This window comes from Bos mutus, chromosome 20 (genome assembly GCF_027580195.1).
Source record: "Bos mutus isolate GX-2022 chromosome 20, NWIPB_WYAK_1.1, whole genome shotgun sequence".
In the NCBI taxonomy this organism is placed as follows: Eukaryota; Metazoa; Chordata; class Mammalia; order Artiodactyla; family Bovidae; genus Bos; species Bos mutus.
This window is the reverse complement of record NC_091636.1, coordinates 4928577-4953256: the sequence shown is the minus strand read 5'-3', so window position 1 is coordinate 4953256 and position 24680 is coordinate 4928577. Positions and strand designations below refer to the sequence as shown.

The 24680-nt window shown below is 42.8% G+C and overlaps 1 long non-coding RNA gene across 1 annotated transcript; it reads right to left on the bottom strand.

The window, feature by feature from the left end:
• Nucleotides 1-571: 571 nt before the first annotated feature.
• Nucleotides 572-24370, bottom strand: LOC138984178 (uncharacterized). The gene is made up of 3 exons (XR_011461436.1): nucleotides 24264-24370; nucleotides 6318-6382; nucleotides 572-919 (listed from the first exon to the last, which is right to left on the bottom strand). It is a non-coding gene; the product is annotated as an uncharacterized lncRNA (long non-coding RNA).
• Nucleotides 24371-24680: the final 310 nt, after the last annotated feature.

Sequence of the window (24680 nt, the reverse complement as noted above, 5' to 3'; positions counted from 1 at the left end):
TCACCACCCCATCCGACACTCAGAACGGAGGGAGTCACCCATCTTGCTCCCGGTGTCATGTCCATATGGATCATGCCTCTGCTTCTGTTCACAGTTTATGCCGGACAAACTCTTTCTTTCCCTCTTCATCAATTTCTCTTCAAACTTTACAAAAGCAACATGTGTCAACACTATGATGTCAAAAGAAAAACATCACCTCTTCCCACCCTCTTTTCATCTGCCCTTGCTTCCCTGGTGGCTCAGATGGTAAAGAATCAGCCTGCAATACAGGAGACCTGAGTTTGATCCCTGGATTGGGAAGATCCCCTGGAGAAGGGAATGGCATCCCACTCCATTTTTCTTGCCTGGAGAATCCCATGGACAGAGGAGCCTGGCGGGCTACAGTCCATGGGGTCGCAAAGAGTCCATGGGACATGACTGAGGGACTAACACTTTTACTTCTTTCCCTCTTCCTAAAGGAGGAAGAGGATAACCTTCCGCCTCTCCTGCTCACAAATACGTGCATAGGCAGCCTTTTGGCTTGGGGCTATCAACACACACATCCACAGCTCGCCTTTCTCTCTTGACGAGGCATCATAGCTTTCCTCATCCATAGACAAAATCAAACACATTTTGGTATGTAGTTGCAGAATAGTTCCATGGATTTAATGCATCACAATTCATTTGCTCAGCTTTCCCCCCAGGTAGCTACTCAGGTGATCTCCAGCTCCTTGTCAGCATTGGCAAATCCACGATAAACAGTCCCCATCCTTCCTGGGGGCCAACTCTGGGCTCAGGGCTCTGGTCACAGATGCATCCTCCTCCTCCCTGGCCTTTTTCTTCCCTCCCTTTCTTTGTGGCTTCGCCCATTCTCTCCATTTCTTGTCTGTAATTTCCATCATTGTACTGAATAACGAGGTCCAGAGAAATGGGACAGAAGCTAAATGGGAAATAAAAGGTAATTTGTTTTCAGATGAGAGAAAGCTAGCATGTTTGCATACTGCTGAGGATTTCTACCGCTTCTATTTACAGTTCTTTAGCTGGTTGACTCCACTACTCTGAAATATATGCTTAATTCCTCCCCCTTACTTTATTAACTATAAATAATACCTGTTGCCTCTAATACAAAGGATAAACATATGGTTCAATTCTGCTATCACTTTGCTGTCCTTCTCTGCCTTCCAAAGTTGCTTATGTATGTGTGTGTTTTATTCACTGATTACCTCTGCAACTTTAAATAACTGAAACCTCTATTTCTTCTTCTGTCACTGCCATATGTATCCCAACCTTGTGAGTTGAGGTCATCAACACTCTTCCCTTTCCCCAATCTTTTCTTTCCTCTGGCCCATTCCAATTTTGATAAGTAATAACTATTTATAGACTTTTGGACTCTGTGGGAGAAGGCGAGGGTGGGATGATTTGAGAGAATAGCATTGAAACATGTATATTACCATATGTGAAATGGATCGCCAGTCCAGGTTTGATGCATGAGACAGGGTGCTCAAGGCCAGTGCACTGGGATGACCCTGAGGGATGGGATGGGGAGGGAGGTGGGAGGGGGGTTCAGGATGGGGAACACATGTACACTCATGGCTGATTCATGGCAATGTATGGCCAAAAAAACACTACAATATTGTAAAGTAATTAGCCTCCAAATAAAATTAATAAATTAGTTTTTTAAGTAAAAACTGTTTATAGATTGAATCAAATTGGTTTAAAATATAGCATTGACATGTCTATACTGGTACTAAGCGGTATGTTAAAATTAAATTATCTTCTCTAGAAGTCATTTAGCCATTTATATGTGTATTTATTCATTCAGCAATTATTTACTGAGTACATGCTACCTTCCAGGCACTGTTTGAGCCACTAGAGATAGCAAGATGAAGAAAACAGAAGAATTCCTTGCCCTCTGAGGCTGACATTCCAGAAGGAGGCGGGCAATAAACAAGCAATTCCAGATGGAGATAAGTATTACAAAGGAAAATAAAGTGGAAGAGGAATTTCCACAGTAACAAGTTAGGGGCACTTTAGATTGAGTAGCACAGTTTCCGAACAGACACCTGGGGGGAGTGAATAAATCAGTAGCTGTTGAGTTAACCACCTTACATCACAACAGTTGGAACAGCAGAAGGAAAATGCCACAAACATTATAGCCAGATGGCTTTTCTTTCCTTTTTTTCCTGTACCTTTGAATCATGATATGGCACTTTAGATGCTCCCATGTCCCTCCAACTCAAAACTCTGACATCCTTTTATTCATAAAGGCAAACCGTCAACAGCAAACCATCAAACACCAAGCAATTTAAATGTTAAGAGATTTAGTTGCCACTCACTGAATTAATGGGTAAATATTTAAATGGTAATGATAGTAAGCTCTAATCTTTTTGAATATTTTTTGCCATGGGTAAAAAGTAAAGGTCAAGGGGAACCCCTCTCCCTTTTAACATGCTTAAGAAATAGGAAGATGTGTCAATTTGAAAGAAAAGTTCAGGATAATCCATCCTTCTAAAGGATTCTTCTTTATTACTTTGACAAGTTTAATTTAGTTCTGGTTGTTGTGATCACATCCTGCGTAAAAAGCACACTCAGCGAAAGCAATGAAGTCCTAATGAATCAAGACACCCCCTAGGAGCCCTTAGTAATGGAATCAGCATGCAAGCAGTGAGGCAGAACTACTGGGATTCTGATAGAAAAATGACTGGCTCTGCAGATTAGGATGGTCAGAAAGACTTCAAGCCTTCTGGTGTATTTTTCACTTCCAAAGAACGTTTCAAGCTTTTTCTAGTTAATTCTCAGCCTAATCTGCAGGGACTATGAGATAAACTGAGGCCTGGAATGACACTGAATCAATCTAGCGTGCCATCTACACAGTCCCTGGAACAGTTTGTGATGCGGTGCCAGACATGAGAAACTAACATCCAAGAGGTTCTTTTTTCTCCTGGATGAAGGAACCAGTGTCTGAGTACTCACTGTTTAGAAGAATAGACGTTTCATGAAATGAAGTGGACGGCAAGGCAGTGAAGGGAAAAGGGAACAATTTCTCTCAACCAAGCCAAGTTAAGGAACTAACCAATGGCCTTAAGACACAGAATGAAGCTTTAATAGATGAGAATATAGATCTATATAAAGAAATAAAAAGCACTGATAACTCTGTTGTAAATATGAGATTTAGTAACTCTGTTTATAAATATGAGACTCTTTCTTAATACTTGCTGCTGCTGCTGCTGCTGCTGCTACTAAGTCGCTTCAGTCATGTCTGACTCTGTGCAATCCCATAGATGGCAGCCTACCCTGGGATTCTCCAGGCAAGAACACTGGAGTGGGTTGCCATTTCCTTCTCCAATGCATGAGAGTGAAAAGTGAAAGTGAAGTCGAGCAGTCGTGTCCGACTCTTCACGATCCCATGGACTGCAGCCCACCAGGCTCCTCTGTTTAATACTTAAATACTTTTTAATGGATTATTTAAATAGAAATAATAACGTTATATTGATGGGTTTATAAAATGTACAAGTAAAATGTATGAAACAAGAGCATAAAGTCTGGAGGAGAAACAAATATACTACTGCGAGATTCTTACATTATACACGAAGTAACACAATTATCACCTGAAGAAAGACTCTGATAAGATACAGATGAAGACTATAAAGCCTAAAGCAACCACTAAAACAACAACAAAAATGGCTAACAGTAAACAAAAAAAATAATTAAAAATAATCAAAAAATCAGAAAAGGAGAAAAAAAAGACATAGAGAATATAGGAGACAAGAAAATAAATGGCAAGATGGTAGATTTAAACCTAACCATATCAATAATCACATTAAATGGAAATGATAAAAACATTGCCCTTTAAAAGGTAGGAATTACTGGATGTTTTTTAAAGCAAAACAATTGCCTGCCATTTGCATGAAACCTACTTTAAGTATAAAGACCCAAATAGGTTAATGTAAATAGATGGAAAATTTGCACCATGCTAAAATTTATCTTTTAAAAAGCTTGGAGTGGTTATTTTAATTTCAGACATGGGATAATACCAGAGATAATAAAGCTCATCGAACAGCAGTGGCAAACACAGAGAGCAAGTGCACAGAGAACATTTACCAAGATAGAGGATATTCTTGGCTATGAACCAAGCCTTAATAAATTTAAAAGAATTCAAGTCATATAATGTATGTTCTCTGAGAGCAGTGGGATTTAATTAGAAATGAATAACAGAAATATATCCAAGTACTTGGAAACAAAGTGATACACTCCTAAATAACTCATGAGTTAGAAAAGTGAATGTGTTAGTTGCTCAGTTATGTTTGACTCTATGCAACCCCATGGACTATAGCCCACCACACTCCTCTCTCCACGAGTTAAAGAATAAGTCAACTGAGAAATTATGAAGAATTAGAATTGAATTAAAAAGTGAAAATACTATAACCCACAATCTGTAAGATGTAAGGGCTCCTCTAGTGGCTCAGATGGTAAAGAGTCTCCCTGCAGTGTGGGACACCCAGGTTCAATCCCTAGGTCAGGAAGATCCCCTGTAGAAGGAAATGGCAATCCACTCCAGAACTCTTGCCTGGAAAATCCCATGGACGGAGGAGCCTGGCAGGCTACGGTCCCTGGGGTAGCTGTAAGTAAAGCAAGACTCAGAGGGAAATTTATGGCACCAAATGCCCAAGAAGAACTGTCTCAAATCAATGACACCAGTTTTGATATTTATAAACTAGAAAATTAAAAAAAAAAAAAATAAATGAAACATAAAGTAAGTGGAAGAAAAACAAATGAAGATCCCTCCCTAAACAAATAAAACCGAAAACAGAAAAAACAAAATCAATGGAATCAACAGGTTTTTTTGTTCCTTGAGAAAATTAACATCCAGCCAGACTTATCATGAAAAAGACAAAAGACACAAACTACTAACATTAGAAATGAGATTTTACAGATTTCAAAAAGATAACACAAGAATATTTTGAACATTATGCCAAAGCATTCTGCAACTTAGAGGAAATGAACAAATGCACTGAGAGACAAACAACTAGAAGTTATTTAAAAATAAATAGAGTACTCTGCTGGTGGTTCAGAGGTATAGAATCCACCTGCCAATACAGGAGACACGGCTTCAATCCCTGATCTCTAAAGCTCCCAGAAGCTGCGGAGCAACTAAGTTCATGTACCAAAAAAAAAAAAAGAATAAATAGATACTCTGGTAGCCCTACATCTAATAGAGAAACTAAATTTTTGGTTTAAAACCTTCACACAAGCAAGCTCCAGGCCCAGGTGGCTTTGCTAGTGAGTTCCACCAACATTTACGAATTTATACCAAGTCTACACAATGTCTTCCAAAAATGAGGATGAAATACTTCCCAACTCATTCCATGAGGCCAGCATTACTCTGACATCAGAACCAGAGACATTACAAGAAAAAGAGAGACCAATATCTCTCATGAATATAGATTAAAAAAATCTGCAGCAAATTCAATCTAGCATTATATATAAAGAGAATCAATGTAATTCATCACACATGTGCGTGATTAGTCGCTCAGTTGGGTCCGACTCTTTGCAACCCCATGGACTGCAGCCCACCAGGCTCCTCTGTCCATGGGGATTCTCTAGGTCAGAATACTGGAGTGGGTTGCCACGCCCTCCTCCAGGGGATCTTCCCAACCCAGGGATCGAACCCAGGTCTCCCACATTACAGATGAATTCTTTACCATCTGAGTCACCAGGGAAGCCCAAGAATACTGGAGTGGGTAGCCTATCCCTTCTCCATGGGATCTTCCCCACCCAGGAATCAAACTGAGGTCTCCTGCATTGCAGGAGGATTCTTTACCAGCTGAGTTACGTAATTCATCACAGTAGCAAAATAATCAATGACCATCTCAATAAATACAAAAACAGTATTTGAAAAAAAAAAAATCCAACCAATATATGTTCCTGAAAAAAATCTCAGAAAGCAAGAGGAAATTTTGCCAGCAGATGACCTTCAGGCTTGAACTGTAACCTGGCTCTTCCCTGGGTCTCCAGCCTGCCAACACATCCTGCAGGTTTTGGACTTGTCAGCCTCCTTAAAATTACATGAACCAACTCCTTAAAATAAATCTTTCTATATATTTGCATCCTATTGGTTCTGTTTCTCTAGAGAATTCTGACTAAAACACATCCCCAAAGTATTATGTTTATGTTTCAACTGAATGAACAAACTGTAGTACATCCAATAATCGAATTCTCCTGAAAAAACTACAAACTACAGTTAAACTCAACAATGTGGATAAATCTTAAATGCGTTGTGCTAAGAGAAAGAAGCCAAAGTTAAAAATAACTTGTCATAGAGTTAATAAACTGCTTACTTTTCTTTGTAACACAGATGTCTGATTTATTCTGCTGTTTACTGTAGACATCCCATTTCATTTCCCTGAAATGAAAGCACCACAAAGTTAGATCTTTTCTTTTTTTTTTTTACTGCTGGACCCCAGGTGTCTAGAAAATTTGCCAGCACAAAGTGAGCCCTCAGTAGAGATTGGCTGAGTAGGAAATGAACAAGATTCAAGCTCAATCTGCCTCCAAAGCCAACTTTTCTCACAGCTCCAGATTGTCCCTCATATCTCCTCGGATGACAGTGAAGCCTCCTATATGCTGGATCTGCCCTAAGCATCCCATGATACATGCTGTTGGCACTGTGCATAAACCAAGATCTAACAGGGTCCTACTTGGTGGCAGACAGACATTACCTCATTCGGTCCCACCATCCTCTTGTGAGTTGGGTACTATGGCCCCTGTTTCATAAATGGAGGAATTGAGCTCCAGAGAGATCACATGCTCGTAAGGTCACAAACAGATTGAGGATTGTCTGATTCCAAAGTTTTAAACATATTTTTTAAAAACCACACACTATAAACAATTTAATTTTTCTTATGAATACTGTGGAACCTAGAACTAGATTTGGGGTTTTAGTCAGACTATGTCAAAAACAGTGAAAAATGGACATTTGGTCATTCATTATCATTTCACCATATATTTTGAGCATATTAGCTACTACGTGCCAGGTAATACCCTACACACTGAGAACAGAGCGTTGAATAAAATGGTCCATGTCCCTTCTCTCATATGCTTGTTGTGATAACTGACTGAGACCTTAACTCAAATTAGCATAAACACTAAAAGGAATTTTTGGTTTGTATTGCTATTAAGCCCAGAGGTAGTTCTCTTGCTTCAGGTATGGCTTGATCCAGCATCTCAAATCAACAATATAATTTCTTCCTTCCTTTCGTTTTTTTCCCTCCATTTATTCAGCAATATTTCTCTTGTAACTGAAACTCTCCCTTCTTGTTTGTAAGATGATTTCTGAGACCTACATGCTTTCTTAGTATGTCTAAGTTGAGAGAAGCATCATTCTTGGTAGCAAGGACACTTAGAGCTCACTCAGCTTCCACTTCTTTTCCACCCATGGCAAACTTTGAAGAAACTACATCCATCAAAAGGCCTGCCCCACGTTTGGTATTGTTGATCTGTGTGGAAACTGGAGCAAAGGAGACTTTAGAGTCTGGCTGACCCTTGCTTTCAAAAATGTTTGTCATCATTGGCTGTCAGTATGGAATCTGCCATGGTTGAGATATGTGTGGCTGTGGAATCAGCCCGGAACTGAGCAGAAGGAGACTTGTTTGAGCTCCAGCTAAGCCACTTCACAGCTCTGTGGTTTCTATAAATCATCTCAAGGCTCTGAGCTTCAACTTCCTCTTTGGTCTGAAGATAACAACATCTACCCTTGTCAACTTCACAGGATTGTTGTAAAAATGCATTTCATCCACCCATCCATTCAATAACTATTATGGGTGGCCCACTGTATGCTAGACATGCACCTGAGTTCTAAAGATACATCAGTGAGTAAAACAAAGTTATTGTGTCTCATAGCTTATGGTGGAGGAAAACAGTGTAAAAAAAATCAAAAAATGAATATATAATACATCACGTGGTGATGAGGGCTATGGGAAAAACCGACACAGGGTAAGAAAACAAGGGCTTCTTTGATATTTTATATAAGATGGTCCGTGAGTGAATATTAGACCAGAATAGCAAGAAGAGATAAGAAAGCGTTCCTCAGCGATCAATGCAAAGAAATAGAGGAAAACAACAGAATGGGAAAGACTAGAGATCTCTTCCAGAAAATTAGAGATACCAAGGGAACATTTCATGCAAAGATGGGCTCAATAAAGGACAGAAATGGTATGGACCTAACACAAGCAGAAAATATTAAGAAGAGGTGGCAAGAATACACAGAAGAACTGTACAAAAAAGATCTTCATGACCAAGATAATCACGATGGTGTGATCACTCACCTAGAGCCAGACACCTGGAATGTGAAGTCAAGTGGGCCTTAGAAAGCACCACTACGAACAAAGCTGGTGGAGGTGATGGAATTCCAGTTGAGCCATTTCAAATCCTGAAAGATGATGCTGTGAAAGTGTTGCACTCAATATGCCAACAAATGTGGAAAACTCAGCAGTGGCCACAAGACTGGAAAAGGTCAGTTTTCATTCCAATCCCAAAGAAAGGCAATGCCAAAGAATGCTCAAACTACCACACAATTGCACTCATCTCACACGCTAGTAAAATAATGCTCAAAATTCTCCAAGCCAGGCTTCAGCAATACATGAACCGTGAACTTCCCATGTTCAAGCTGGTTTTAGAAAAGGCAGAGGAACCAGAGATCAAATTGCCAATATCTGCTGGATCATGGAAAAAGCAAGAGAGTTCCAGAAAAACATCTATTTCTGCTTTATTGACTATGCCAAAGCCTTGGACTGTGTGGATCCCAATAAACTGTGGAAAGTTCTGAAAGAGATGGGAATACCAGACCACCTGACCTGCCTCTTGAGAAACCTATATGCAGGTCAGGAAGCAACAGTTAGAACTGGACATGTAACAACAGACTGGTTCCAAATAGGAAAAGGAGTACATCAAGGCTGTATACTGTCACCCTGCTTATTTAACTTACATGCAGAGTACATCATGAGAAACACTGGGCTGGAAGAAACACAAGCTGGAATCAAGATTGCCAGGAGAAATATCAATCTCAGATATGCAGATGACACCACCCTTATGGCAGAAAGTGAAGAGGAACTAAAAAGCCTCTTGATGAAAGTGAAAGTGGAGAGTGAAAAGGTTGGCTTAAACTCAACATTCAGAAAACGAAGATCATGGCATCTGGTCCCATCTCTTCATGGCAAATAGATGGGGAAACAGTGGAAACAGTGTCAGACTTTATTTTTCTGGGCTCCAAAATCACTGCTGATGGGGACTGCAGCCATGAGATTAAAAGACGCTTACTCCTTGGAAGGAAAGTTCTGACCAACCTAGATAGCATATTCAAAAGCAGAGACATTACTTTGCCAACAAAGGTCCATCTAGTCAAGGCTATGGTTTTTCCAGTGGTCATGTATGGATGTGAGAGTTGGACTGTGAAGAAGGCTGAGTGCTGAAAAATTGATGCTTTTGAACTGTGGTGTTGGAGAAGACTCTTGGGAGTCCCTTGGACTGCAAGGAGATCCAACCAGTCCATTCTGAAGGAGATCAGCCCTGGCATTTCTTTGGAAGGAATGATGCTAAAGCTGAAACTCCAGTACTTTGGCCACCTCATGCGAAGAGCTGACTCATTGGAAAAGACTCTGATGCTGGGAGGGATTGGGGGCAGAAGGAAAAGGGGACGACAGAGGATGAGATGGCTGGATGGCATCACTGACTCGATGGACATGAGTCTGAGAGAACTCCGGGAGTTGGTGATGGACAGAGAGGCCTGGCGTGCTGTGATTCATGGGATCGCAAAGAGTCGGACACGACTGAGCAACTGAACTGAACTGAATGAAGAAAGTGAATGAGTGAGCCATGCAGAGGTATGAGGGAAGAGGATACACAGCACATGCAAAGCCCCTGAGATGATGGGATGCTTGGTATTTATAAGGAAAAGCAGGGAAGTCAGTTTGACTGAGCAGAGTGATTGAAGGGAGGATAGGGGATTGTGAGGACAGAAAGGCAAAATGGAGCTAAATCAATCAGGGCTCTAGGCCACGGTAAAGGTTTTGGCTTTTACTCTAATTAAGATAGAAGGCATTGAAGTGGTGTAATGGTAATGCATGCTTTGTAAAGATCATTCCAGCAGTTATGTGAACAGGCTTCATGGGAGCTAGTTTGGGAGCACGGAGACCAGGTAGGAGGCTATTGCAATTAAGCAGGTGAGAACTGGCAGAGGCTTGGACCAAGCTGAGAGCCAAGCAGGTCGGGGAAAGTGGTCAGATTGTGGGTATATTTTGAAGATAGCTTCAACCAGGCTTTCCTGATGAATTGGATATTAGCAAAGAGAGGAGTCAAGAAGGGTCCTCAGTTTGGCACCTAAGAAGTGAAAAAACAGAGATGCTATTTATTGATATGAAGAAGATTGCATAAAGAATGACATGGAAGGTGTCACTGAGGACCTCAGTTTTGGAAACATTAGTTTTGAGATGCCTATTAGACATCTAGACGATGACACATGACATTAGATATATGTATTTGAAGTTCAGGGAGGAGGTCAAGGGTGAAGCTATAAATTTTGGAGTTGGCAACCTATATAAAGCCTTGAGAACAGGTAAGATCACCTAACGAATATGTAGAGATGAAACTATCCTGAGGCCTCTGAAGAGGAAACTCCAATATTTAAAAGTCTGGGAAGAGACAGGGGCACAGCAAAGAGAAACAAAAATAAGACACAGATAATGAGGTTCAATGGCAAGCCACTCCAGTACTCTTGCCTGGAAAATCCCAGGGACGGGGGAGCCTGGTGGGCTGCTGTCTATGGGGTTACACAGAGTCGGACAGGACTGAAGTGACTTGGCAGCAGTGTATCAGAGAAGGCAATGGCAACCTGCTCCAGTACTCTTGCCTGGAAAATCCCGTGGATGGAGGAGCCTGGTAGGCTGCAGTCCATGGGGTCGCCAGAGTCGGACACGACTGAGCGACTTCACTTTCACTTTTCACTTTCCTGCATTGGAGAAGGAAATGGCAACCCACTCCAGTGTTCTTGCCTGGAGAATCCCAGGGACGGGGGAGCCTGGTGGGCTGCTGTCTATGGGGTCACACAGAGTCGGACAGGACTGAAGTGACTTGGCAGCAGTGTATCAGAGAAGGCAATGGCAACCTGCTCCAGTACTCTTGCCTGGAAAATCCCGTGGATGGAGGAGCCTGGTAGGCTGCAGTCCATGGGGTCGCCAGAGTCGGACACGACTGAAGCGACTTAGCAGCAGACTTAGCAGCAATGAGGTTGGAAGGGCTTCCCAGGTGGTGCTAGTAGTAAAGACCCTGCCTACCAGTGCAGGAGACCTAAGAGAGGCAGGTTCAATCCCTGGTCGGGAATATCCCCTGGAGGAGGGCATGGGAATCCACTCCAGTATTCTTGCTTGGAGAAACCCACGGACAGAGTAAACTGGTGAACTACAGTCCATAGGGTCTCAAAGAGTCAGACATGACACAAGTGACTTAGCAGCATCAGCAATGAGGTAGGAAGAGGAACAAGAGAGAGAGAGAAGTGAAGGAAGTGAGTGGAAGCAAGGGTTAACTATTATTTCCATTTATTATCCAGAAGCTTGGCCAAGTATCATGATGGTAAATATAAACCCAAATATAACAGTAATTACATTAGATGTAAGTGGATTAAGTAGATCAATTAAAAGTCTATAATTATAAAAACAAATTAGAAAATAAAATTCAATTTTATGCTGCTTACTAGAAAGTATGTTAGTTACTCAGTTGTGTCCGACTCTTTGTGAACCCATGGACTGTAGCCCACCACACCTCTTTGTCCTTGGAATTCTCCAGGCAAGAATACTGGAGTGGGTTGCCATTTCCTTTTCCAGAGGATCTTCCCAACCCAGGATGGAATTCAGTTCTCCTGCATTGCAGGCAAATTCTTTACCATCGGAGTCACCAGGAAAGCCTGTAATTTACTAGAGATACACCTAAAATATAGGACATAGAGTAATTACAAATTAAGATCCCATGTGGGAACCAACCAAAAGAAGCTGTTACAGGTGTGCATGCGTGCATGCTAGGTTGCTTCAGTCGTGTTCAACTCTTTGCAACCCTCTGGACTGTAGCCCACCAGGCTCCTCTGTCCCAGGGATTCTCCAGACAAGAACACTGGAGTGGGTTGCCTTGCCTTCCTCCAGGGGATCCTCCCAACCCAGGGATCGAACTCATGCCTCCCGCGGCTCCTGAATTGCAGGCAGATTCTTTACTGCTGAGCCACCAGGGAAGCCCCTGGTACAGGTGTACTGACAGCAAAGTAGACTCAAGGCAAGAAGCATAATTAGGATAAAGATAAAAGTTTATAATGATTAAAAAATTAATTCTCAAAGAAAACATCAATTTGTCAATTTATATGTACATTAAAAACATAACTTTGGAATACATAAAACAAAAATTGACAAAATTATAAGAAAATAAAGGCAAATCTATACTCATAATGGAAACTTTAACACACATCTCTAAATAAAAGATACAATAAGCAGGAAAAATCTGTAAGGATACATAAGATCTAAATAACATGATTAACAAACTTGATATATTGGCATGTACATTGTGCCCAAAAGAATGTCCAGTCTTTTCAAGTGTACATGGAACATTTATGCTGGCCATAAAAGAAGTTTCAACAAGTTTCAAAGGATTGAAATCACTCAGACTACATTCTCTGACCACAGAAAATTAAGCTGGAAATCAATAAAGAAAAAAGTAGAAATTTCTCAAATGCCTGGAAATTTAGTAATATACTTTTAAATAGGTCACGGAAAAAAATTTCAACGGCAATTGGAAAATATCTTTAAGTAAATGATAATGAAAATATATCAAAACATGTGGGGTGTGACTAAGTCCCTGTTATGAGAAAAGTTATAGTCTCGAATGCATAGAGTTTAAAAAGAGAAAGGATGAAAAAATCTAGATATTGATCTCAAAATAGAACTGCAAATTAGATCTAAAGAAACGAGAAGGAAGGAAATAGTAAAAACTAAGAGCAGAAATTAATGAAATATAAAACAAACTTTCAGAAGAGAAAATCAACATGCCCCCAAGCTGGCACTTGTAAAAGAATAATTAAAATGTTAGGTTTCTTAGAAGTATGATAAGAAAGAAATAGAGAAGGCACAAATTACCAACTTCAATGAAATAAAGAACATCAGTCCAAAGCCTACAGATATTTAAAAGATAATGATAATATATTAAGAACAACTTTTTGTTAATAAATTTAAAATTTTAGATTAAAAAATCCTCAGAAAAACAAGACTAACAAAAACCTGACACAAGAAGAAATAAAAAACTTGGACTAGTCCTACACACATTAAAAATACTGAATCAATTGTAATCAACAATGTCTACACAATGAAACCTTCAGGCATAAATGGCTTTCCTCTGAGTAAATTCCTCTAAATATTTATAGAAGAAATGATACTAGTCTTACATAAATAGCTGAATAGACTGAAAAAAAAGGAAAAGAAAATAAATCAATTTTATTTGTATATAATAGTCAAAAGCACATGGCAAATAAAACTTCAAAAGAATACTCTTTGTATCAGCATACAAAATATTAACATTAATGAGAGAAATTAAGGAAGACTAAATAAATTCTGGAACATACTATATTCATATATGGATTGCGAGAGCTAGACGATAAAAAAGGCTGAGCACCTAAGAACTGATGCCTTTGAACTGTGGTTCTGGAGAAGACTCTTGAGAGTCCCTTGGACTGCAAGAAGATCAAACCAGTCAGTCCTAAAGGAAATCAACCCTGAGTACTCATTGGAAGGACTGATAAGCTAAAACTCCAATACTTTGGCCACCTGATGCAAAGAGCTGACTCACTGGAAAAGACACTGATGCTAGGAAAGATTGAAGGCGGGAGGAGAAGGGGATGACAAAGGATGAGATGGTTGGATGGGATTACCAACTCAGTGAACGTGAGTTTGAGCAAACTCCAGGAGATGGTGAAGACCGGGAAGCCTGGTGTGCTGCAGTCCATGGGGTCACAAAGAGTCGGACATGACTGAGCAACTGAACGACAACAGCCATATTTATGAACTAGAAGCTAGAATATAAACTTGATATTTTAAAGATCTCAACTTAATCTCAAATTTAATCACAGATCCAAAGCAATTAAAATCAATTTCCTAAAATTCGAGAGGTATGGACAGGGTTAGTTTGTCAGGAGCTGCTGCTGCTGCTGCTGCTAAGTCACTTAAGTCGTGTCCGACTCTGTGCAACCCCATAGACGGCAGCCCACTAGGCTCCTCTGTCCCTGGGATTCTCCAGGCAAGAGTACTGGAGTGGGGTGCCATTGCCTTCTCCAATGCATGAAAGTGAAAAGTGAAAATAAAGTCACTCAGTCGTGCCTGACTCTTAGTGACCCCACAGACTGCAGCCCACCAGGCTCCTCCGTCCATGGGATTTTCCAGGCAAGAGTACTGGAGTGGGGTGCCATTGCCTTCTCCGTGTCAGGAGCTGGAAGATGCATTTTCCATGTGATTCACTCACATGGTTGAGAGTTCAGCTGGGCTAACAAGTGAGGACTCCTGGGCTTCTTCACACAGCTGCCTGGGCTACTGCACAGCATGGCAGCTGGGTTCCAGGAGGGAGAAAGCAGAAGCAGTCAGTCTTGTCAAAGTTAGATCCTGCACTGGCATGACATCACTCTGCCCCGATTCAAGAGAGTGGAGAAACACAGTCCACTTCTCAGGGTAGGATGAGACAGAGAACTTGTGACCATCTTCTATCCAACACAGATGCTGTAATACTTTCACGTCCATATTCTTGGGGGGAGGTGGGGGAATTTGAGAGAATTTTAAAAATCTTTTTCTATTGAAGTGTAGTTGATTTACAATATTGTGTCCATTTCAGGTGTGCAGCAAAGTGATTCAATTATATATTTATTTTTTCACATTCTTTTCTATTACAGGTTATTATAAGATTTTGAGCGACCCATTCCAGTACTCTTGCCTGGAAACTCCCATGGATGGAGGACCCTGGTGGGCTGCAGTCTATGAGGTTGTGAAGAGTCGGACACGACTGAGTGACTTCACTTTCACTTTTCACTTTCCTGCATTGGAGAAGGAAATGGCAACCCACTCCAGTGTTCTTGCCTGGAGAATCCCAGGGACTGGGGAGCCTGGTGGGCTGCTGTCTATGGGGTCACACAGAGTCGACATGACTGAAGCGACTTAGCAGCAGCAGCAGCATAAGATTTTGAATCTAGTTCCCCATGCCATACAGTAAATCTTTATTATCTATTTTACATACATATCCATACTTTCAGTTGATCCATGCAACATTTTTCATCTTTAATAATTTACTTATTTAATAAGCTTGAAATAAATATGACAAAACCTTAATTGCATATGCACATGTGCAACACAAATGTTTGCTATGATCATCTCTGCATCCTTTTTCTGTTTTCTTTAAAATTTTAAGTTGAGGCTTTATTTTTTATAACAGTTTTAGATTTACAGGAAAAATTGCAAAGATTCTATGGAGTTCTCATTTAAGGAATACTCCACGTCACACTCACAGTTGCCACTTTACATTCGTATGGCATATTTGTCAGCATTAATGAACTAATATTTATATCTTATTAAATTTCATCATTTATTCAGATTTCTGTGGTTCTAGCTGTTTTTTTTTGTTTTTCTGTTTCAGGGGCCCATCCAGGATACCACATTATATTCAGCTATTCACATCTCTTTACGTTTCTCTGGGCTGTGACAGTTTCTCAGACTTTCCTCATTTTTTTTTGTGACCTTGACAGGCTGGAGGAGCACAGGTAAGGTCCAGTGTTGGTTGCCCTATTATTAGAATTTGTCTGGTGTTTTTCTCATGGTTAGATTGAGGTTACTTTTTTGGGGGAGGAAGATCACAGAAGTAAAGTGCTATTTTCATCAAAACATATCAAGGGCACATGCCATCAAGTTGATTTATGATTGCTGACATTAACCTAGATCACCCATAGCAAAGTCCCTCTTACCTAAAAGGAAGATGTGCAGCTCACATACTCCCCTCCTTCAGGATGAAGTACTGGCATAAAGTATCTGGTGTCCATCTGTAGGAGAGATTTGTCTCTTCTCCCTCATTTATTAATTCATCAATCATTTGTTTATATCACTACCAACTCATGGATATTTTTCACTTCATATTATGATGAATATTACTTTATTTTGTTCCTCAAATGGGCCACCAGGGGCTCTTTCGTCAGCGACATTTTGATTTGGACATTACCACTGCCAAGAGAAAGATGAGAAAAAGGCAGTTCATCCAAGTGATGAGACAAGCCCAAGACACGGCAGCTCACCTCTGACTTCCACATCTCCACTGCATCTATTCAGCCCGCCCATTGCCCAAAGGACTGGCTGAGATCAACAGGAGCACCTCCTAGAAAGCCAAGCAGATCAGCACAAGCTGTGGGAGGTCCTTGTGTGTGTGTGTGTCTTCTCCACAGTCTGAAAGTTCATAGCCCAGGAAAGGATAATTATATATCTCAATAGAGAAACAAAACAAAACAAAAAACCCGTCTGAACACACTGGGTCATAATGAAGCGGTTCGAGGCTCCATAAATAGTGCTTCCCTAGTCCTCAACCGTCTCTGAAGCAAATTAAAGCTTGCCTCAGTGCTGGGCATGAACTTGCTGCCCTGTCCCAGCCCTGGGACTCCACAGGTCTTCACCAGGAGCACCATCTGAGCAATGGACCGAGATCTGAGAACACTTACACAAGCCTAACACACAAGAGGTGAGTGTTCAGTGGGCCCCCTCTCAACACAGAGTTGTTCTGGAACCCCACAAAGAATCTCCACATGGGCTACAGATTGCAGGCACGAGTGCCCCAGCCGAGCACAATGATCGCACAAATACTTCTGTTTGTATCCAGCCAGGAACAATCTTGAGAAATAAACTGGCTCCTTCCATCCAGAGCCAGTTTATTCCTTCCTCTGGATGGAAGGTATAAAAATACCACCACAAAGAAGGTCCCAATTGAAGAAATGTTCACACCTTTCAAGATCTGTGTTGTGTCTCAGACATGTGGTTCTTTCTGACCACGGAGAGAGGAAAAAGCTATTTCAACCTTGATCGCAGTGATATGCTTAATTAGGAAGTCATTCAAAGCTGAGGTGTATTTCAACACCCAAGTTCCCATTCACAGAGCAAATTCTGTATGGAGTGCTATTAAAAACTCATCTAACACAGAAAATGCTTTTAAATCCAACATCTGTCTTTGCCAGTAGTTTTTAAAACAAAGCTGAAATGGCCAACAGGCACATGAACAGATGCTCAACATCACTAATTATTATTAGAGAAATGCAAACCAAAGCAACAATGAGGTACCACCTCACACCAGTCAGAAAGTCCATGATCAAAAACATCTACATACAAGAAATGCTGGGGAGAAGCAGAAGGAGCCCTCCTATACTGTTGGTGGGAATGTAAATTGGTGCGACCACTATGGTGAACAGTACACAGGTTCCTTAAAAACTAAAAATAGAGTTATAATATGATCTAGCAATCCCACTCCTGGGCATATATCCGGAGAAAATTCTAATTCAAAAAGATATATGGACCCCTTGTTCATAGCAACACTATTCACAATAGCCAAGACCCAGAAACCACCAAAATGTCCATTGACAGATAAATGAATAAAGACGTGGTGGTGTGTGTGTGTGTGTGTGTATATACACACACACACACACACACACAATGGAGTATTACTCAGCTATGAAAAAGAACTAAATAATGCCATTTGCTGCAACAAGGATGGATCTAGAGATTATCATATTAAGTAAAGTAAGTCTAAGACAAATATCATATGATATCAATTATACAGAGAATCTTAAAAGATGATACAAATGAACTGATTTACAAAATGGAAACAGACTCACATATATAGAAAATGAACGATGGTTACCAAAGGGTAGAAGTAGGGGAAAGACAAATTAGAAGTTTATAATTAACAGATATACACTGCTGCTGCTGCTGCTCCTAAGTCGGTTCAGTCGTGTCCGACTCTGTACGACCCCATAGATGGCAGCCCACCAGGCTCCCTCGTCCCTGGGATTCTCCAGGCAAGAACACTGGAGTGGGTTGCCATTTCCTTCTCCAATGCATGAAAGTGAAAAGTGAAAGTGAAGCCACTCAGTCGTGTCTCTTCGAGACCCCGTGGACTGCAGCCAACCAGGCTCCTCCATCCATGGGATTTTCCAGGCAAGAGTATTGGAGTGGGGTGCCACTGCCTTCTCCGATACACTACTGTCTATAAAATAGATAAACAACAAGATCCTACTGAATAGCACAGGGAACTATATTCAGTATTCAATATCTTATAATAATAAACTATATTGGGGGTAAAAGCTATCTTTTAAGGTATTCCAAACATATAAGCAAGTCTCGAGAATGGCAATTTTCTCATCTAAACATTTTGCCATATTTGCTGCAGATCTCTCTCTCTCTCTTTTTTTTTTTTTTGAAGTAGACGCCCTCTCAGTCTCTGTGTACATCTCCATTTCGTGTCCCACCATCCCTCACCAGCCCTTATCTAAAGCTGGTATCCTCAGCCATTCACACCAAACTCTTCTCTCCTGCCTTTTACCACCTCCTGCTGCTCCAGGAGCACAGTACTAGGTAATGCATCAGGAAGCATGTGTTGTGGGAGACCCACCTATCAGAACTGCTCAGCTCCAGAACAGGCTGCCGAGGAGGAGATAGGACCTGGAGGAGAGAAGGGACTTGAGACGCATTTCAACCTCCCAAAAACAAAATAAGATGCATCACATAATGTTATCTGTTTTGCCTTAATTCTCCTTCGTTTTTCTTAAGTTGCTGTGCCTGTGATGAAAATGATTCCACATGTCAACATTAAAAAAAGAAGAACTTAAGTTCTTCATTCTCTTAAGAACTGAGGGATGGGGAGGCTGGGAGCTGGAGGAGCAGAGGAGGGCAGGGCACTGGGGAACCTGGGTGGGGTGAGTTTTGAACTGGCTACATAATACTGTTACAGTCCAGAGAAGTAGTGAGTGTTAACAGATTTCTAACATCTTTTTTTTTTCTTTTGGCCTCACCACGCAGCATGTGGAATCTTAGTTCCCCAACCAAGCATTAAACCCACACCTCCTGCATTGGAAGCACGGAGTCTTAATCACTGGGCAGCCAGGAAAGTCCCTATCAGATTTCTAAAAATTATTTGATAAACTAGGGAATGTTTGGGCAGGCTATTGGGTTCAGAAATCTATTTCTGCAAGATTTCTGCTGACTGAATGAAGACTCTATGAATGGGTTCTCTCCGGGACATCAACTAAATCAAGATAAAAACAAACAGAGCTAGGAAGACCCCAAACCATACTTAGCTGTTAAATTTCCAACCATACTAAATTTAAGTTTTGTTAGTGAACTCATAACTGAACCCAACCAAAGTGTTTCCGAAATCTCAGTTGTCAGACTGGTTCACTCTGGAAGTTTCTAACACTGAAGACCCAGACTCAAGTCTAGTCTCTGAATTACTATCACTTGAAGGGAAGGAGATGATCGAGGGTCTGCTTTGTGCCAGGCATAGTAATGAGTGTTTCACTTTCCATGGCTTATTTAACCCTCACAAAAGCCTCTGAAGGATGGCACAAGGCATGGGGGCTTGGAGAGGTCAAGCGACCTGTAACACAGCCAGGAAGTAGTCTGTCTGGGCGGCTTTAGATTGAACACAACTGTATGTACATTGGTTTTCTACAGTGGGCTCACTTGTATTGTGTGTTGGTTGGACTGTTTCAGATTTCAGGGAACAGCAAAGTGCCTGGGTTCTTGTTTTCTCGGGACTTGGCAGATGAATTGGAAGAATCCAGAGGAAGTAGAGGAGCCCAGGAAACAAACACAATCACAGCTGTAGCCAGATTCAGGCTTCTTGGAGAAGGAAACAGTGACCTGTCTTCTCGGCATAGGCAGTGTGGCTGCTGATTCTGGGGACGCGGTCCTGCTCAAGCTTGTCCCTCCCTGCTCTGCTTGTCTCATGATTTCTGCCTCATGGCTCCACATCTTGCCCATCAACCCCCTGTTCAGTGTGTCTCCCTTTTTCAAAGGACTGGTTGGTAAGGGGCCAGGCACTTCGTGGATGGACATCCTCACATCTCCAGCTAATCCTTGATCCCGTTCGTGTCCAGGGGAGCGAGGTCACAAGACACGAATGTGGTTAATCACACAGAAGACCCCATTGTTCCTCAGAAAGGAGACGTGGGTGTGGCGAGCCCTTGGGGTCCCAGGGGCTTCTGTCTTGGCTTTCTGTGGCTGCCATCACCAATCGTCACAAGTTGGGTGGCTTTAAAACAGTGGGCATTTACTCTCCAATGCAGTTCAGGAAGCCAGAAGTCTACATGTAAGGCGTCAGTAAGGCTGTGCTCCCTCCCAAGGCACCGTGGAGCCTCCTTCCTCTTTCAGGGCCCAGTGGCCCAGTCCTGCCTCGGCTTGTGGCTGCCTCACTCCCATCTCTGCCTCTGTCTTCACATGGCCTTCTTCTCCCTCTGTCTCTGTGTCCCCCTCCCTTATTATAAGGATACCAGTCACTGGATTTAGGGTCAATCCTGAGTCCAGGATGACTCCATCCCGAGGTCCTTAACTAAGTACATCTGCAAAGACACTATTTCCAGAAAAAGTAACAGTCTGGGTTTCCAGGTGGGCATGAATTTGGAGATTCACTATTTAAACCATTAGTTTCTCCATGGTACAAAACGCAGTGTCACACACGCACACCTCCAAAGTATACCAAGGGCTCCGAGACAGCAGGGGTCAGGCCCTTGTTACTTCTTTTGGATCTGCCCCAGCATGAGCCAGGTAGCAAAGAAATACCTACTGACTAGACCAGAACAGACCAGGGAAAACAATTCTGAAAAATCAATTGATACATCATTTTATCAAAGTCCCTGCCTTCTGTATGTGGTTGCAACCAGCTCTGGCATCCTGCATTCATTACGGCTGCCTGGTAGTAATTTTCTGGGCCATCCACACCTCACAGCACCCTCCCCAGAGATGTGAAATCATGACTTTGTCCTGCTTTCTGAACAGAGATCTGCCACATTGCTTCTCCATCCTGGAGTCGACTTGATGCCTTCTCTGCAGCCTAAGCCTGCCTTCTATTTTTCTACCCATGAGCCGAATGGGTCCAAAAATTCATGTGAGGTTCCTTTCTCGCTGCCTCTTGTCACTTGAAGAGACAGATGAGCCCTGTTTCGGCTCAGCCTTGTTCACTAAACCTTCTTTGGTGGGAAAACAAACCTAACCAAACCCCAGAACTCTGGTTTGGTTCTCAGTGATATTAAAAAAAATATATTTGGATTTGGTTCGAGGTTGAGCAAACTGGTGCAGTTTGTTCCGGTTTCTGGTTCGTCGTTCAGGCCAAGTCCCTGCTCCAGACAGAAAGAATGTCCCTGGAATGTGTCTTCCAAAGAGATCTCAACAGCTGAAAGGGCTGCATGTCCAGACTGAGGCCGCCTGCTCAGCAGACACAGAGGACTTCCCTGCGGCTCCCCAGGCTGGTCTCTGGAGCCTCAGGGACAGGGCATGGCAGCATGCCGGGCCGGTTCTCCAGGGAAGGCCATGACTGCACTGCAGCTGAGCCCAGGGGACTGGGGAAAGGGGTGGGGGCAGCCGGCTGGTGGGGGCGCTGTGTAAATCTGCCACCAGTGCCACACCTGCACAGCTCCAGGGATCTCCATCAGGCAGCGAGACCCAGCAGAGGACCCGAAGAACTGAGTAATGTTCGGCTCGTCGGGAGGCAAGGGGGAGTGATGCGTCCTGGGGGAGCTGGCCAGAGGCAATCAAACTCAAACTGTTCTTAGCCTGATGCTCCTTCTGCGCAGCTGGCTGGTCTGATAGGCCTGCAGAGGAATGCTCCATGCCTTCCTGTTTGGCAGGTGTGGATTCAGAGCAATTTCTCAGAGAGAAACTCCGAGCAGAGAAGCTCTCTCCCTCCCCAGCCAGGAAGTGGTGCGGAGCCAAGGCACCGCCATCAGGATCTGCATCTCCAGGGAGCCCCGGCAGGGGCCGGAGCAGCTGGGGGCCTCAGGGACACCAGGCAGTGAATCATCAATAAGGAATTTCGAAAGGAAAACACATATTTCCACTCCAGTCTCCCTCCCACGCGGACCCACACATCAAAGGGGTCCTCAGATGCAGGAACTAGTCAGCAGGCCTGATCAGGTTTGCTCTGAGAGCTGGAGACCCAAGGGCTGGGACCAGAGAGCATGTCCCCAAGGGGCTGCCCCAACTCTGCGATGTAGGGAGACACACACCTCAGGCCCCTGTGCAGGAAGCTGCCAAGCACTGTCAAGGAGACGGAGTGAAAGCTCCACGAAGCGGCCCAGTCCTGCACCGCTATTTCTTAGGACCACCTTTCCTAGGGCCTTACCCTTTAAATTATCAGCCAAAGGGCACCCTTATCCAAGGCAACTCAGGTGTTCCCTGACTTAGCTCGAAGCCATTTTTATTCTGCCTTGGCTACAAGGATGGCGATCACTGCCTAAGACATAATCCAGAAATATTTCCGAGTGCTGGCCACCCGGACAGGATCAGACCCCTAGCACACTAGCTCTCAGCTGGCTGTGCATTCTGTTCAGTGATGCTCGCTACATGCTAGATTCAATTATAGGTCTCCTACACTTACATCTTCATTAGCGCTACATTGCCAAGTAGATGGAATGTGCTGTCAGTTTAAAAAAAAAAAAAGTGTTACTTGTTTTTTTTCTTTTTTCTGGATTCATCAGTTAGTTTTTTTTTGTTTTTTTTTTTTTTACAAAGATTCAACACTGTCTGGTCCTATTAAAAAAAGAAAGGAAAAAAAATAGCTTGGCTCAAGCATATATTGCTAATGGGCATGGAATTGATTCACAAGTACCCAACTTGAGTTAAATAAAAGTAATTACTGCAACCTACAGTAACTGGTTCCATTTCCAATATTCACAGAAGGCTGTGTATGTGTGTGTATGTATGGACTTGAGTTGGGAGAGAAAAGAAAAAAATGAAAAAATATATCAGAGAGCATTGAAATGTATATATACATACCCCTAAAGGCATCTTCAGCTGTGTGGGATTCAGGTCTTGAAAGAAACAAGTGAAGCAGAGCTGGCAGCAACCAGAGCCCTGAAGACTCCAGAATTCTAAGACTGGGCATCGGGCTGTCTGGGCACCAGAAGTCATGAAGAGCAGTGGCTATAGTGCTAGGAAGGCCCATTCCACACTGGCAGCTTTCAGCACGTGGGGGCCCCCTCTTGCTCAGCGGCAGAGCCTACCCCAAGCTCCGGCAGAGCCTTCACCCAGCTCCCAGTCCATGGAATTTTATGTCTTCCCTGTGGCTCCAGGAACCCAGGTCCCACTCTGTCCCCCAAGTGGATCCCCCAGAGATGGCTGGTATTAGCAAAGGCGGACATGGTCTGGGGTTAGCTCAGACACCCCCATGTGGCTTCAGAAACCACTTCATCAAGGACAGGTATCCAGGGTGAGGTCTACGGACCTGAAGGAAGCTTTATGGCCAAAAGAAAGACCTTCAGAGTTGGAGACTCTGGAAGGGAATCAGAGGCAAGCCTTCCCCAGTGATGTGAAGATGGTGGGACTGACTTCATGGATGTAAACTGAGCTTTATCATCTATCTTTGTTAGAGTTCATGCTTGGTTGAAACCTAAAATCTTTTGGAGCTTTCTTTCTGCCACCTGTAGAATTACCTACTATCCTGGCTTTGTTTCATCAGCAGATATAATAAGCCTACCTTACATATGGACAAAAAGGGGGCAAAAGAGGATGAGATGGTTGGATGGCATCACCGACTCAAGGGACATGAGTTTGAGCAATCTCTGGGGAGAGAGTAAAGGACAGGGAAGCCTGTTGTGGTGCAGTCCATGGGGTCTCAGTGAATCAGACGTGACTTAAGAGTCGGATAGGACTTCTGAAATTGCTAGAGGGAATTCCCTGGTGGTCAGTGGTTAGGAGTCTGCACTCTCACTGCCAAGGGTACAGGTTCAACCCCTGGTCAGGAAACTAAAATCCCACAAATCTGCACAGTGTGGCAAAAAAAAAAAAAAAAAAAAAAACATAACTCAAGTAACAATAAACTGATTTTTTAAAAATGAAAATGCTCAGTAAGGAAGGCCTCCACCCACCCAGTGACCTCCATGCAGATGGGCCCCACCTGCTTACCAAGAAAAGTTGTTCAGCCAGGTACATGTTCACCGACCTGCTCTACCCACCCTCACACACTTCCCAGTTTACCTGTAAAGATGACACCAGATCTGGGGGGCTGAGAGGGAGGCACAGCTTGGCAATCAGGTTGCCATGGGTGTCTCTTCTTTGTTTGGGTTCCCAGAGAGTGAGGAAACATGCTGTGCTAACATGACCCAGTGCAGGACACACGCAATTCTGTGGACCCTGGCCCAGGATCCTCTTTCAAATTCCACATCACAACTGGAGAGGCTGCTGGCTGCTCCTCAGCCTTCTCTCTGGCCAGCCTCTGTGGATTCTCAGCCTGGCAAGAGAGGCCAGTTTTTTAAATTCTGGCAACAACGTGGGGTCTGTCACATGCCGCCTTTGATTTTGGGATCTTGGTTTAAACACAAACCACGTAATTTTCATGTGGTTACTGCTCTTGTCTCCTTCTCACCTCGGATTTGGTTCATCAAAGTCAGTCTT